The sequence below is a fragment of the Euphorbia lathyris genome, chromosome 4 (assembly GCF_963576675.1).
Source record: "Euphorbia lathyris chromosome 4, ddEupLath1.1, whole genome shotgun sequence".
Classification (NCBI taxonomy): domain Eukaryota; kingdom Viridiplantae; phylum Streptophyta; class Magnoliopsida; order Malpighiales; family Euphorbiaceae; genus Euphorbia; species Euphorbia lathyris.
In genome coordinates this window covers 48,748,793-48,764,938 of record NC_088913.1, presented here as the reverse complement: position 1 = coordinate 48,764,938, position 16,146 = coordinate 48,748,793, and the positions used below count along the sequence as shown (strand labels likewise).

The 16,146-nt window shown below is 38.1% G+C and overlaps 1 long non-coding RNA gene and 1 other non-coding gene across 2 annotated transcripts; one reads left to right on the top strand and one right to left on the bottom strand.

Annotated features, from left to right (window-relative positions):
• The first annotated feature begins 811 nt into the window (after window positions 1-811).
• On the top strand, window positions 812-5,101 carry LOC136225803 (uncharacterized). Its single transcript, XR_010687316.1, has 5 exons — window positions 812-1,065; window positions 1,498-1,621; window positions 2,353-2,466; window positions 4,285-4,335; window positions 4,795-5,101. It is a non-coding gene; the product is annotated as an uncharacterized lncRNA (long non-coding RNA).
• A 2,850-nt stretch (window positions 5,102-7,951) lies between these two features.
• Window positions 7,952-8,058, bottom strand: LOC136228120 (small nucleolar RNA R71). Its single transcript, XR_010688454.1, has one exon. It is a non-coding gene; the product is annotated as a small nucleolar RNA R71 (small nucleolar RNA).
• Window positions 8,059-16,146: the final 8,088 nt, after the last annotated feature.

The window sequence follows — 16,146 nt, the reverse complement described above, 5'->3', positions numbered from 1 at the left end:
GTTGATTAAGATAAAATATAAGTATCTTAAAATATACATTTGGACTAACTAATATAATAGGTTAAAATACATAACTAATATATATATATATATATATATATATATATATATATATATATATATATATTTATTGCATATTAGAATACAAGATTTCCATTATTTATATAAATAAAAACTTATCTTTTTAGTTTTTAAATTTAATTAATATATCTATAATGAAAATTTTATGTAGTATATTTAATTTATCGATGCTGAGTTATAACCTCACCAGCCGAACGGTTGGTAATAAAATCTCCATGTGAAATAACCGGCCGATAGTTTTACAGAAAATGAAAATTTGTCATTAAGTAAAATAATGATAATAAACATAACTTTTTATAGGCATAACATATATTTCGCTTCCCAAACTAAAGCTTTAAAATAAATTAGGATCTTAAACTATCAAAATCATCAATTTGATCCCTATACTAAGCAAAAATTATCAATTGAGTCCTCATTCTAAATAAAAATAATTAATAGAGTACTTATCGAAAATCATTATATTGAACAATTTCATACCCTCTTCTCCAAACCCATTTGGAGCCATCATAGAGATCATGACGGTCCATGTTATATAATCACAGTTTCTGATTTTAAGATAAGGTAAAGACTTAATTAATAAATTTTCCTTAATTTAGAGACATAATTCATGATTTTGATATTTTAACGTTGTAATTTACTTTGAAATTTTAGTTGAAGGACTGAATTGAGTATTATACCTTTTTCATAGGGGAGAGGCGGGAATTAAATATTATTCTCCCTCCCAATTTTTCCCTAACAAATGTTCTCTCAAATTAAGGTGTATGTATCTCCCTCTCTCGATCTTAATCTTTCACTCACCCCTCTCTCTCCACTCTCGTCCTCTCTCATCTGTTCAATTTACTCATCAGGTTAACTGTAGGATTTGTGATGGAAAAATGCCATCTCATCCCGATTGAACCACCCAAATAGCTGTTAAAATTCCCACTCTTTGTTTCGTTTTTTTTACGACGGCAGCAGCAAGCGCCAAATGTTTCTTCAATTGAGGTGAGTTAACTCTTAATTTTAAATGGATTTAAGGATTTTGAATGGGTTTGCTTGAATATGATAGTATTTTATAAAGGAGTGATCTCTGTTTGGGATTAGGGATTTTGAATGGGTTTAGGGAAATCCCCAATATCCTAGGGGAGTTTGATGGGTTAAGGGAAATCTTAAGGTTTTGCATATCCAAGGGGAGTTTGATGGGTTAAGGGAAATCTTTAGAGAATGTATTAACTAATGGCAATTTTTTTCTTGGCACTTCAATTCATGTTGGTTACCACTTCCTATAGTTTATTTCTCATTGAATATGATGCATTGAGTAGGATACAAATTGATGATAAGACCTTTTCAATTCCTCTTTAGCATAAAGCTTGTCTTTCTTTCTTAAGCACATATATAATTTATTGGTATTCTCACTGCCAAGAGATGTTTTTGCAGATGAAACTGGCCCTGGATTCTGTTAAAGCGCTCCAACAAAATGTAAGAACTCGAAAATCCACTAGCAAACCACAGAGTAATAAGTATCTCCTTATGAATTAACTGACATTTGGAGACAAGTCAGGTAGGTACTTCCTGATCTGCTTAATGAATTAACTGTTATTGCTTGGTCTATTGTTCAACAATTTCACTTATCTCCTTATGCTTATATTATTCAATGGAAGCATATTGTTTCTATTAGTTATCATGTTAGCTGCTGGGGTGTTTTGAGATTCGACTTGTTATAGATAGATTCAATGGAAGCATATTGTTTCTATTAATTATCATATTGTTTATGAGATTCGACTTGCTATAGATAGATTCATTTTTCCGAATTGTACAATTGATTTACATATAATTGTTCAAAGAATTGCATATAGTATAGTTGAAGTTGTATATATTGTATACATTTTCTGCTTAAAAAGATGATAGATTCTCAGGTGTGGCTTTGGGGATCTTTTTTTGGATCCTTAGTGTTGTTGTTTCTGTTCTTATGAGTTTTTGAGCCATAAAATTTGTCCTGAAAGAGGGATAAGGTACAAATTAGCTCTTCTTTGTAACTGAACCTATTCGAAAAAGCTTTTAAAGTTGGCTTCTTCTTTTTCTTTTTTCTTGAGCCATAAAGATTTCTGTTCTTAAAGAGTGATGTCGTACACATTTAGCTCTTCTTTGTAACCAACCCTATTTGGAAAAACTTTTAAAGTTGGCGCTTCTTTTTCCTTTTTTTTTGCAGCTTTAAACTGTTTTGTATTGGCAGTGCGTATTTTATGGTTTACCATGTGTTGAATATGCAATTCTCTTACGTGGTATGTGCAGCATTAATAAGTGGCATGCAGCCTGCTAGAGAACTTTCATAGGTGGAGGAAAAACTTAACTGAATCTCTTTCATGGCTGCCTGAAGAGTATATCAGCAGAACAACTTTGCAATAAGTAAGTTTTATCTCTCTATCTTGTTCTCTTAGTTCTGTTTATGTGTGTTTATGGAGCAGGGATTGTAAACTTGTCTTTGTTCTTCATTACTCTCTTTTTGGTGGCTGAGAAAAATTCTAGAAGGAAATGAACAAGGAATGTAGTCCTATAATTGGAAACTCAAAAGTTAGCATGAGGTATAAACTTTGAATTGATTTTATCTTTCAACTCTCTCAGTTTTTCAATGAAATTGGTGGAACCTTCTCTCTCATTTGTTGATTTGGTATTCTTTAGTATTTACAAACTTCATTTCTCTCCCTTTCTTTATGGTTGTACAACTCTTGAAATGAATAGGTTGTGCCGATTTTGCTTAACTAATTAGAACTTTGAATTTGTAATATTTGGTGCATTTTGTGTGGTTGAGCGGCTGAAGCTAGAGGCTCTAGATGATGACTAGGCTAGCATTTTCTGATTTTTGTATTAATGATGTGTTGACAGAATTTCCAATTTTTGTTCTTTGTAACCAAACCTATTTGAAATTAGTTATTGTGGTTTATAGTTCATGCCTTTGTCAACAAAGAAATAGTTTAGTTTCAGACTCATCGAGATCAAGTGTTTGTTGAACCTTCTCAGAGACTTTTAAAGACATTGCTTTGTGTTGTTATACTTTAGGAACTTGGATCGATTAAATTATGTTGTTCGATATCAAGGGAATGACAGGCCATGGCTAATCTTGTCTCTCTGCCTCCCCATTTTAATTGTTTCTGGATGTTGTATCTTAGCATATTAATTAATTGAAAGGAAAAAGTTGTATTATAGTTAGACGCCTTAAACCTTTATTGATCTAATAGTTTTATGAAAATCAAGATTTTCATTTTTCTACTCTATTGAGCTAAAAAAATTTTATGGTTTTAGACCTCTAGTTTTTCGTATGTAACTTATTTTCTGCTTATGGAATTTCTGGATTGAATTTCTGGAGGGTAGTGTTGTGGAGATTTATTGAAGTTCTGCTTATGTTCTGCTACACTCTCCTGGATAATATGGTACTGATAATTCATCTCTATTTGACTTCGATTGAAAACATGGTGAGAATATTAGTTTCTCAGTTTCAAACTTACGGAAAGAACATTATGTTTTCTCCACTAACTATTTGGAGAGATTTGCAACCAGTTTCTCAAACTAGGATGCATTGATAGAACCAAAAGAATTAAACATGCAAATGCACATAAATGTTCTAATTTCTTTGTCAGTAGGCCTTCAAATAATGAAATACATTAATACAAGTGGTTCATTTGGATGAATAATGTTGTTGGTTGAACCAACCTCATTCTTGATACATTTATTAATGATGAACAGTCAAAGGGTCCTAATTTGATTGGTTGATCCTTTATCTAATTTTTTTACTTCCTATGAGTTAAATATTTATTTGTGTGTTTTATATTTCAATTTAGCATCATTTTGTCTATTGATTATATAGTTTTTGTTTTCCTCTCTTAGATTTGCTGCCTATAGAGCTACCAAACGCAGTGTTGTGGATTTAACCAAATCATTACAAGTACATTCTTCTTGTTTTCTGATGTAATTAAATGGAATTGAAAAATATGGTTTAGTTCAGAACTATTGTTCTTTTTCCAGTTAATGCATCCTCATATGGTTCATGTTTGAGAAAATTCACAATTACACTATTTGCCTAGATGCCACCTACATCTAGTTATGCATACTGCAGTGCACATACCCTTTAGATCACCATATGATATATACTTATGTGGTCAACAGAGGTATCTTATCTGTAAGATGTAATAATGATTTAGATTTTGACCCTTTTTTATTCATGAACAGGCAGAGTTGCAGATGCAAGATGTTCAAAATGCGATGGCACTTAATTTATTGGTATGCATTCCTGGCGTACTCAATTAAATATTGATTTTTACTCTATACATGTCTAACTTACAAAAATAGTAAAGAAATAAATATAGAAAAAAGAAAAAACGTAATGTAATGGATTTTTTTAGTTCCATTCAATCCAAATCACTGGGAAAAGAGTTATTTCCGCCGTCCCTATAAAATGTACGATGAAATGCAGTCTGATTTATGCAGTCTTGACCACATGCACCTTAATGAGCATATAGAATTTGCTCATTCACCGTTAGATACAAGCTTATTAGAATCCTAAGGTGAAGACTCAAAACATCCCGAGGCTTATATTTAATAAGCGTATATCTAACGGTGAATGAGCAAATTCACTTGCTCTATAAGGTGCATGTGAAAATTCGTGCTGATTTATGTTTTCAAGACCATTAGAATACTTTCTCTCATTTTCTAATTTTAATTTAAAGTGTTCCATATTAGGGCCCGAGATAGAGCATCAGTCGTCAGGGCAGTGCTTCTTTTGGCAGAAAACTGGCCTACAATTGCCAATGAAATTTGAGTACCAATTTCATATATTAACATGTTACTTTTAGTTATATCAATACAAAATAAATTTTTTCTCTTAACATATGATTGTTTGGGATCTGCAGAAATCAACAAGGAGCTGGTGGATCAAGATACATTGTAACTTTGAAAGCTGTTTATATTCAAGTATATGGTTTTTTCCAATGTTATTCATATGTAATAATAGGGAACAAAATCCTTGTATTGGATACATTTACTTTAACCTTATTGTTTTCCTAATTTTTTTTTTCTAATTAGGAGATTTTTTATATTGCTCATAGAATGATTGATATTCATTTAATAATTATTTATTTTTCATTGAGAATTATTAAAATTTTGGATTTTGTCTATGTTCTATTCTTTTGTTCCAACTTCTTTAATGTAGCTTCCTTCGATTTAAAAATTTATTAAAAAAATTATTAAAATTTGATCAAGTTTGCCACGATTATGCTTGTGGCTAAGTAAGGGTTCTAGCCACAATTGTTCTCTTTTTGACACAGTTATGTTCATGGCTAAGCAAGGTTTCTAGTGAGATGTGTCCTATTTTGACACGGTTATAAACGTGGCTAAGTAGAATTGATTGCCACAAGCCACTATGTCTTGTCATGTGTATTTTACTCTTGCCACGATTTTACCCGTGGCAAAAGTATATGATTAGCCACGGGTTATCCCGTGGCATAAAAACCAATTTATGCCACGACCATTATTTTTCCGTGGCAACTACCTAGCCACGCTCACTTGCGCCACGGGGATACCACCTTGAATTTCCGTGGCTAAATAGCACAGTGATGATTTGTTGTAGTGAAATGATTCCATTGTCTAAAAGTGATGATTTGTTGTAGTGAAATGATTCCATTGTCTAAAAATTTAGTAATCTCATTTTTTACTACTTCTTTCATATTCAGATTTAAGCGTCTTTGCCTATCATCTTTAGGTGGCTTATCTTCTTCTAAGTGAATTCTGTGCATTACAATACTAGGATTAATTTCTTTCAAGTCTGAAATTTGTCATCCCATACTTCCTATTCTATTTCTAACAACTTCTTTCAATTTTTCTTCTTGAACATGTGTTAATTTGTTAGACATAATTATAGGTAGAGAATCGCCTTCGCCTAAGAAAGCGTACCTCAAATGGTTTGGTAACTTGTTGGGCATGAATATGACTATAATTAAACAGCATTTTAATAACATTTTATGTGCATTTCAGGCAAAATATTCCGAAACATATGGGCTTATAAGTGTTTTATGCAGATTGTATTGATTAAGTCAAAATGGGCGATAACACAGCCTGTTTTGCAACAAACCATAAGGAGTCGAGCATCCTTTGATCCAGCGGATTTCCGCTGTGTACCCGATGACGGATAGCGACTGGACAAGTGTCAGGAGCGGCGCGGCAGGCGCGGCAGATGCAGGGAGGCAGGAAAGCAACATGATGATAAGATGGATCACCCCTTGAGTGTTCAAGGGTCAACTTAAATTAATCATTCCCTAGTATTAGTAGCTGTAGGAAAACAATCTTTTTGTAATATTTGGTGGCATGGTTCGTTTTTCTTCCTTTATATAGATGTAGTCGAGGGAAGGAAAACGGACACCTTTTACTCTTGAGACAATCAGTTTTAGTTAGAACTTTTGAAGAGAGGCGAAGCTCTCTTAGGACGATGACGCCTCCAATGGAGGTCTGTGGAATTAATGGTGGCTATTCACTCTTCACTATGAGTGAGTAGTCGTTTTGAATGAGTTTGGCCAGTTAGGGCCGGTTATGTAAGTCTTCTATTATCTTATTTATGAATGAATGGTGATATATTATGTTGTGCTTGATAAACTTTTAACTCCATTGCTTAAAGCATGTATGTTAGTGTTAGATGCATGATAGGAAACTGCTTTCATCTTCACGGAACTATTTATCAAGCATTCAACCCCGAAACAGAGATGTCAGGAGGTTGTATCAAGGGTTTTCTTAAATAGAAATGATGTTTCGATCGTAATGCAAGAAACAACCAACTTTAGGGACTCTTAAAGTTGTAGTACGTCTTAGAATCTTAAAACACACGAGAGTTGACTTAAGTGAGCATTAAAGCAGAGACATTGACTTCACTTTACGTCATTCATGAATAAATAGGGTGTTTAGAGACTGAAAGTAACATGTTCTGCTGTGCTTGACCTGTTCTGCCTTTCTATCATTAAGTACTCTTTGAAATCAACTAAAGCTTTGATCTTGTTTATGTTTGAACAACACCTCTCAAATTAAAGAATTGACACACACCACACACCCTGTTCTACAAAGTATTTCTTGTAAACTTTGATCCTCAATCCCTGTGGATACGATACTGGACTTATCATTTTATTACTTGTATCTAGTACACTTACTAGAGTCCATTCAGGAGACAACAAGTTTTTGGCGCCGTTGCCGGGGATTGAAAGTTACAAAGTTTATACGAACTTTTCTGTGAAACAATGTGTTTTTAATCTGTTTGCTAAATAGTGCAGCCAGAAGGAATCTTTATTGGTTTATGCGTAGAGCTGGAGCTCCTGTTTTTCCTATCGATCTCGAATTGGAGAGAACGTGTAGACGAAACAGAGCGGGAACTCGACGTGCAAGACAGAGAGAACGACAAAAAGAGAGAAGAATGGCTGGAAGGGTACCACCCAAACAACCAGTTCAACCAAACCAAGAAGAAGAGGGAGAAAATAATAACCCTCCTGTCATGCGAATCAGAGATTATTCGAGACCAACCACTAAAGGACATTCGTCATGCATCGTGTTGCCCAACGAAGGGAACAACATGTTCGAGGTGAAAGCATCTATGATACAAATGTTGCAGGCAGCCGTACAGTTCAATGGATACCAGTCGAAAGATCCAAATGGGCATATTCTTGAGTTTATCACGTTGTTCAACACCTTCAGATCAAACAGAGGCGTTGCTGACGACATAATCCGACTAAAGCTGTTTCCTTTTTCTATAAGAGATAAAGTGAAGAATTGGTTGAAAAACTTGCAACCAGGAACGATCACCACTTGGGAAGAAATGGCTAGTGCGTTATTAATGAAATATTTCCCACCATGACAAACCATTAAGCTCAGAAATGAGGTTTCCCATTTCGTGCAAGAAGAAGATGAATCACTAGCCGAAGCATGGGAAAGGTACAAGGAACTACTAAGGAGATTACCCAATCATGGCATTCCTATGTGGATGCAGATGCAAAACTTTTACAATGGGGTAACCAACATCTATAAGATCCAGATCGAATCTATTGCCAATGGAAATCCCAAAGATCTGGAACCTCAGGCCTTGTACGACCTTATTGAGAGAGTAGTGAGCACGAGTTATAACTGGCACTCTGCCAGAAGTGAGGGAAAAAGAGCGGGAAATGAAGATGTTGTGTCAAAATTGACAAGTCAGGTAGAACAGCTTGCTAGACAGCTCGGTAAGATAAATGTGTCCTCGATCCACAACGAACCACCATTCAATGACATTTGTGATTTTTGTGGAGGCCTTCATTTTAGCATCAACTGTCCCGGAGTTAAATAGGGAAAGGGTGCACAGGAAGAATGTGATTATGCAGAGTATAATTAGAGGAATCCACCTAACCCCGTATTCCAACACGTATAATCCTGCCATAAGAAATCATCCGAATTTCGAATGGACAGGCCAGCCCAACCAGCAGGAACAACCGAGATATCAACAACAGCAAGGAGGACACTACCAGAGGCAACCTCATCAGCATTATAAACAACCTGTTCCACCAAAGGAAGATATAGAGCCAGATATGAAGACGATGATGATGAAGTTCATGAAACAGACACAAACATCAATTGAAAATCTGGAAACACAAGTCCACCAGTTAGCTGCATCTACGTCAAAAGGGAAGGGAATAATGCCAAGCAACACAGAGCCAAATCCAAAGGGCGATGTCATGGCAATCACCCTGAGATCTGGTAAGCAAACTCAACCCATTATATCGACTGATGAAAATGCTGAATGCGCAGGAACATCCGAAGAAACTGAAGGAGAGAAGGAACAGACTGTTCCCATTCAAGAAGAAACCAGGAAGACAAAATCTGCCAGTGAGCAGAATCAGGAGGAAAACGGAAAGACGTACAAGCCACCTCCGCCGTATGTTCCGCCTATGCCATATCCAACGCGGTTGATCAACAAAAAGCTGGAAGAACAAAATTCTAAGGTGTTGGACACCTTAAGGAAGTTGCACATCAACATTCCGTTCGTCGAAGCACTTGCACAGATGCCGTCATATGCAAAATTCTTGAAAGACCTCCTGTCGAACAAGAAAAAGCTGGAAAACATATCCATGATCCAACTCAACAGAGATTGTTCTTCAATACTCCAAAACAAGCAGTATCTACCTAAAAAGCTAAAAGATCCAGGGAGTTTTTCTATTCCTTGCTCAATTGGAAAGCTAAATATTGAAAATGCACTATGTGACCTAGGAGCTAGCATAAACCTAATGCCTTATTCTATATATGCTAAACTTGGATTAGGAGAACCCCAACCTACTTGTATGTCAATTTAGTTGGCCGATCGATCAGTATGTTACCCTTAGGGGAGTGGTAGAAGATGTGTTGGTAAAAGTAGGAAAATTCATCTTACCTGTTGATTTTATCATAATGGACATAGATGAAGACCTGCACGTTCCTATTATCCTAGGTCGACCATTTTTAGCCACGGGTAGAGCATTGATAGACGTGGGAGAGGGACAATTATTCTTGAGGATTAATGGGGAGGAAGTCATTTTCAAAATGAACGAGGCAATGAGACGAGCAAACAATAATGATGACACATGTTGTTTCTTGGATGAGTTTCAAAGTCTTTCTACTTTGCAGGAACATGACACTCTGGAGACTCTATTAGGAGAAGAAGTGAACTTATGTGAAGGAACAGGCTGTTCCATTGAATCCAACTTACCGACACCTCCTTTCGATCCTACTGTTCCTACTCATCAAGAACCACCGGAGATAGCAACTGTGCCAGTGTCTAAACCAGAATTGAAACCGTTACCTGCACACCTTGAGTATGCCTTCCTGGAACCACCCAGCGGGAGTCCATTTATTATATCCTCAAAGTTAACTCCTGATCAGAAAGCGCAACTCATGGAAGTTTTGCGAAGAAACAAGGATGCAATCGCATGGAAAATTGATGATATCAAAGGTATCAGTCCGGCAGTCTGTGTCCACAGAATCTTGATGGAGAAGGAGCACAAGCCATCTGTCCAGCCGCAACGCAGACTGAATCCCCATATGAAGGAGGTTGTGCGAAAAGAGGTGATCAAGCTTCTTGATGCCGGCATTATTTACCCAATCTCTGATAGTGTGTGGACCAGCCCTGTTCATGTTGTACCAAAGAAGGGAGGAACAACCGTAGTCCTCAACGAGAAAGACGAGTTGGTGCCCACGAGAACAATAACAGGATGGCGAGTTTGTGTGGATTACAGAAAGCTCAACGAAGCCACAAGGAAGGATCACTTTCCTTTGCCCTTCATTGACCAGATGTTAAAACAGTTAGCTGGGTATGCATTCTATTGTTTCCTTGACGGTTACTCGGGGTACAATTAGATTGCAATTCACTATGAGGATCAGGAAAAGACAACGTTCACATGTCCATACGGGATCTATGCCTACAGGCGCATGCCGTTCGGACTGTGCATCGCTCCAGCCACATTTCAAAGATGCATGATGTTTATATTTTATGATATGGTGGAGCGAACTGTAGAAATATTCATGGACGACTTCTCTGTTTATGGAAACTCTCTTGAGAGCTGTTTAAACAACCTCGAAGCCGTGCTTGTGCGATGTAAGGAGACCCACTTGGTTTTGAATTGGGAGAAATGCCACTTCATGGTTACGGGTGGAGTTGTTCTCGGGCATAAAATTTCAGAAAAGGGGATGGAAGTGGACAAAGCGAAGGTGGAAGTGATAGAAAAGCTGGCCGTTCCGGCCAATGTAAAAGATGTGCAAAGTTTTCTGGGGCACGCATGGTTTTACCACAGGTTTATCAAAGATTTTTCAAAGATTGCGCTACCCTTGTCAGCATTACTTCATAAGGAAGCGGAAGCTGTTTAAAGGCGTTCGAACTATTAAAGAGCAAGCTGATCAACTCGCCTATACTGGCAGGACCCGACTGGGAACAGCCGTTTGAGATGATGTGTGATGCAAGCGATACATGTGTGGGAGCTGTTCTGGGGCAGAGGGTTGAGAAGAAATTTTGGCCTATCTAGTATGCAAGCAAAACATTAACCGAGACCCAGCAGAATTACACCACGACGGAAAAAGAGCTCCTCACAGTTGTGTATGCTTTCGACAAATTTCGCCCTTACTTGGTGCTATCAAAAGTCATTGTTCACACAGACCATGTTGCACTGCGCTACCTGTTCGCCAAGAAGGATGCAAAACCAAGGCTAATACGGTGGTTGCTTTTACTTCAAGAGTTCGATCTTGAAATTAGGGACAAGAAGGGAACGGACAATGTCGCAGCGGATCATTTGTCAAGAATTCCTCAACCAAGCAACCAGCAAGAACAACTTGAGATTTTGGAGAGTTTTCCAGACAAACATCTTTATATCACACAGCCTGCTTCGTGGTTCGCTAACATTGCCAATTATCTCGCCAGTTCACTTAAGCCTCACAACCTGTCCACTAATCAAAGGAGGAAGTTCTATGCTGAAATTAAATATTATTTCTGGGAGGATCAGGTTATGCGCCGACCAAATTATTCGAAGATGTATATCTCAAGAGGAGGGACAGGCTGTTCTAAGGCATTGTCATGACCGAGAAGCTGGACGACACCACAGCACCAGCAGAACTGCAGCAAAAGTACTTCAATCAGGTTTTTTCTGGCCAACACTCTTTAAGGATGCCAATCTGTTCGTTCGCACTTGCAATGAGTGCCAACGAACAGGCAATATCTCAGCTAGAAATGTCATGCCCCTCAACAACATAGTTGTTTGTGAAATTTTTGATATATGGGGAATAGATTTTATGGGTCCATTCCCTACATCTTTTGGGCATAAATATATCTTAGTGGTTGTAGATTATGTGAGCAAGTGGGTTAAAGCAATGGCTAGTCCCACCAATGACGCCCGTGTGGTTGTAAAATTCCTAAAAAGGCTGTTTGCCCGATTCGGTGTCCCACGAGCGATCATTAGTGATCAAGGAACCCACTTTTGCAATGCCAAATTTGAGAAGCTGATGGGCAAGCTTGGAGTCTCTCACAGAATTGCCACACCTTACCATCCACAAACAAGTGGACAGGTGGAGATTTCCAATCGTGAAATCAAAAGAATTTTAGAAAAAACTGTTGGCAGTTCTAGGAGAGACTGGGCAAACAAGCTTGATGATGCTCTTTGGGCATATAGGACGGCCTATAAAACACCAATCAGAATGTCTCCATTTAGATTGTTATACAAAAAGTCTTGTCACCTGCCGGTTGAAATGGAACACAGGGCCTTTTGGGCGTTAACTTTCTTAAATTTTGACCAACAGGCTATGGGAGACCAACGAAGACTACAACTCTGTGACGTGGAGGAGTTCAGGTTGTTTTCATATGAGAATGCAGTGAATTACAAAGACAAGACCAAGATGTGGCACGATAGAAAAATCCAGATAAAGACATTTCATGAAGGACAAAGAGTTCTCTTGTACAATTCGAGACTCAGATTGTTTCCTGGGAAGCTTAAATCAAGATGGACGGGGCCTTATCTGGTAAACAAGGTGTTTGGTCATGGTGCAGTTGAAATTGGCAAGGAGGGTCAGGAACCTTTTATGGTGAATGGGCAAAGACTGAAACCCTATCTGGAGAACGATCACACGAGCAAGATCGATATAGTTCACTTCTAGGATCCCCCACGCCATTAAAAGATCGAACAGGGTGTTCGCTACAAACACCAATTTGTAACACAAGTAACATTGCATTTAAATTAGTTTCAAGTTCAAATTTTGTTAAGTAATGTCAAAAGTAGTTTAGATCCATTTTGTGTCGAGCAGTGGTCCGTAATGATGTTTCTCCGGAATAAGCACAGTTGTAAAACTTACACCTTTTCATAAGGGTCAAGTTTTACGATTTTACTTGTTCAAATAAGGAGTTGATTTACCCATCAAACAGGGCTATCATTGGAAGTTGGGCGGCGAAATAAAAGCCTGAAAAGTAAAAATGTCTAATCCTATGTCACTAGGATCTTATTTCGTTTGCTCTCTTTTTCTCGATGCAATCGAACAGATAGGGGAGTAGTAAATTCAAAAATTTGAAATGTGACCGTTCGTCACCCAGGGGTTTATTCGAAGGTACGCGCCTTTTGCCAATTTGTCCAGGTGGCGTCCTTTGGACCGCCCTCATAAAGACGGGTTGGCAACAGACCGTTCCATCTCTCCCTACTTAAGGAGACTACCTCATTACGGTCCCTTGCTCGATTTGTTTTCTTTTTCATATATTTCTTTTCACTAGTCACCACATGCTTTGTGCTCTTTACCATTGGGAAACCCTATTTAAACTTGAGCACACCATGAGAACTCGTGGCTCTGGTAAGCAGGTGAAAATCGAGGGCTCATCGAAGAAAGAAAAAGCTAAGGGAAAAATGACGGGGATAGGCTCAGTTGCTTTCGTTCCGGATGAAAAATTGGTGAAAAAGCTTGCTCAGTTCAAGGATGCGGCCACGCAGAAATACTACAAGGAACTTGCGTAACTAGAATTCGGGCCTGTGAGGACAGTTTGCTGGGACACCTTAAAAAGGCTCAAACTTGATCAGCGTGTGCGGAGGCTCATGGAAGCAGGCCATTTCGGCTGCTTCTTTGAAATGACTGAGCCGACCTACAAAGAACTCACGCTGGAATTCCTGGCTACGTTTAAGCACCATTCCGAGATTACTGACCCGGACGAGGAAGGCAAGTTTAGTTTCAGGCTAATGACTCACACCCAGCGGCCTTCATTGAACATGTTCAACAGTCTATTGGGTGCCACGGATGACGATGACCTTGAGTTGGAAAGTTACAAGGAGGCGTTCACGCAAACCCCAGATGTATTTGACCCACAGGCCTTCTGGCAATCTATTTCGAACCAGCCGAGGTATGACGGTAGTGTTTCCAAGGCTTCAAATATTGATGACTATATCGTCCGGTACCTCCATAAATTGGTCTCTGGCACCATCTTTGCCCGCAAAAACCAGGCCACTATTCCCCATGCCAACCTTACGGCTTTGTGGCGTATGACAATTGGGCCCAGAATGAATCTAGGCTATTGGTTTGGGGAGTACATTGCCAACTTTGGGAAGAAGAATTCCTCGGTCATCTGCTGTGGGAGCATCGTGACTCGGATTGCAGCAGAAATTAGAGTCTTTAAGCCAGAGGACCGCACCTGGCTCACTGTTGTAAACCACCCTGACCAGATTGATTTAAGGAGTTTACAGAGCATGTGTTTTGGGAAAATGGTGAATGGGAAGTGGGTCTGGATGGCAGACTTTATTGAATCAAGGAGAGTTGAAAGCCGCAAGAGAAAGAGTGAACCTACTGTCTCTGTCTCCTCTGAGTCCGAGCAAGTTGAGCACGAAAAAGATCTTGCCTTTTACATGAAATGTGCAAAGCTCACCAATGATGATATTGTCTGTAAGTTCAATGCCCTGTTTGCGCAGAATGTGGCTAACCGTGACCAAATCCATGCCCTGGAGCATAAAAATGGTATTCTACAAAGTGAGGTGGATATGCTGAAGCACCTCTGTGTAAAAGAGCATGGGCGAGAAAGTCCTTCAGGTGCCTCGATTAAAAGTCCGGTAAGAGCGAAATCTGATGTCCCTGAAACAAATGCCGCTACCTCCTCGAAAGGGGATGGTACTGCTCCTGCTAAGGATCGAGAGGTTGATTCCTCTCGTTCCCCACTTGTTTAAAACCTCAAACTTGTCGCTATCCAAGCATCTGGTAACACTTATAACCCTTTTTTGTTTTTATTGTTACACTCCCATGTTATCATGTTATGATTCTTTTATCCTGTTGTTAGAGTAACATTGAGGACAATGTTAATTTTTTGGGGGGGGGGGGGGTGGATTGCATGCGTTTAAACTACTGCAAAACTACTTGAACATAACATGATAAAAAGATGAAGCATGATGTTGTTGTAGTTTGATGAGTTTAAGTAAATTTCCCTCTAATAAAATCTTGACGTCCTCGTTAAGCAAATCGCATAATGTGTTTATGTAATCATTTCACTTTCTGATCCATTTCGCAACTAATTGTGCTTTTGTGATTGCAAATTTGAGGTGATAGCTTTGTTTTATTATTTGAGCTCCCTTTTTAAATCGTGAAATTCTGAAAATTTTCAAGTTTTAACTCAATCTTCACTTAAAGAATCTCCTGCTCCAATGCAAAAGCCCTGAAATGTGAGAACTTGAGCCTACATTAGCATGAAAATGCGATGATTCTTCATGAGAGGGCTAGTGCATATTGTCTTTAGGTAGGTATTGCTTTGGCTTCCTAATCAAAATGGTAAAATTTTGGATGATCATAGGAGGAAAAGGCAGTTAGATCCCAATTTCACTCCACAAAAAGCCTACCTGTGCTTTGCACTCACATTTTTAGGATATCCAACTTGAGCCTTAACCTATTCTTTCGCAAACACAAATTTAAGGAACCAATTCCCTTCACTATAATCCCAAAAACACCTTGAATTTGTCTCATACTCAGAACAAGCTGCTCGAAAGAAAGAAAAATGAATTTTTTTGAGAAAATCTGTATTTATAATGATCAAACGGTAAAAGGATGACATTTGAGGAATGAATAGGAATTTTAAAAGATAACAGGAAAGTGTTTGAATTGGTCTCTTAAATTTTTGACAAATGCTTACATCTTGAGACTAAAGTCAAATGTTTGGATAATTATGTTTGTGTATTCAAGGGATAGTTTGGTCTATATTGTGAAACAGGCTGTGCGTAATGATCTGTGCTAAGTGCCGAGTATGGTGAATTGCATTGCATGTATACAAAATTCATACACTTAAATTGTCAATTCACATCCATACCTTAGCCTTAGCCTAACAGTACAACCCATGTCAAGACCTTTTGACTATGATCGGAAAATTTTTGATCCATCAAGATAGGGCCAATAAGCAATGTCATAACCTAGCGATCATAGTACTAAGCTGAGGAGTGATGATACTTTCCCCTATGGCAACAAAGGCCATTTGAGAGTGTGTGAATCCTACTGAACTTAGTGAGGCACTTGGATTGAGGTTCAAATTGAAGCTTTGAGGAATTTCATAAGAAAGGGATTTAAACT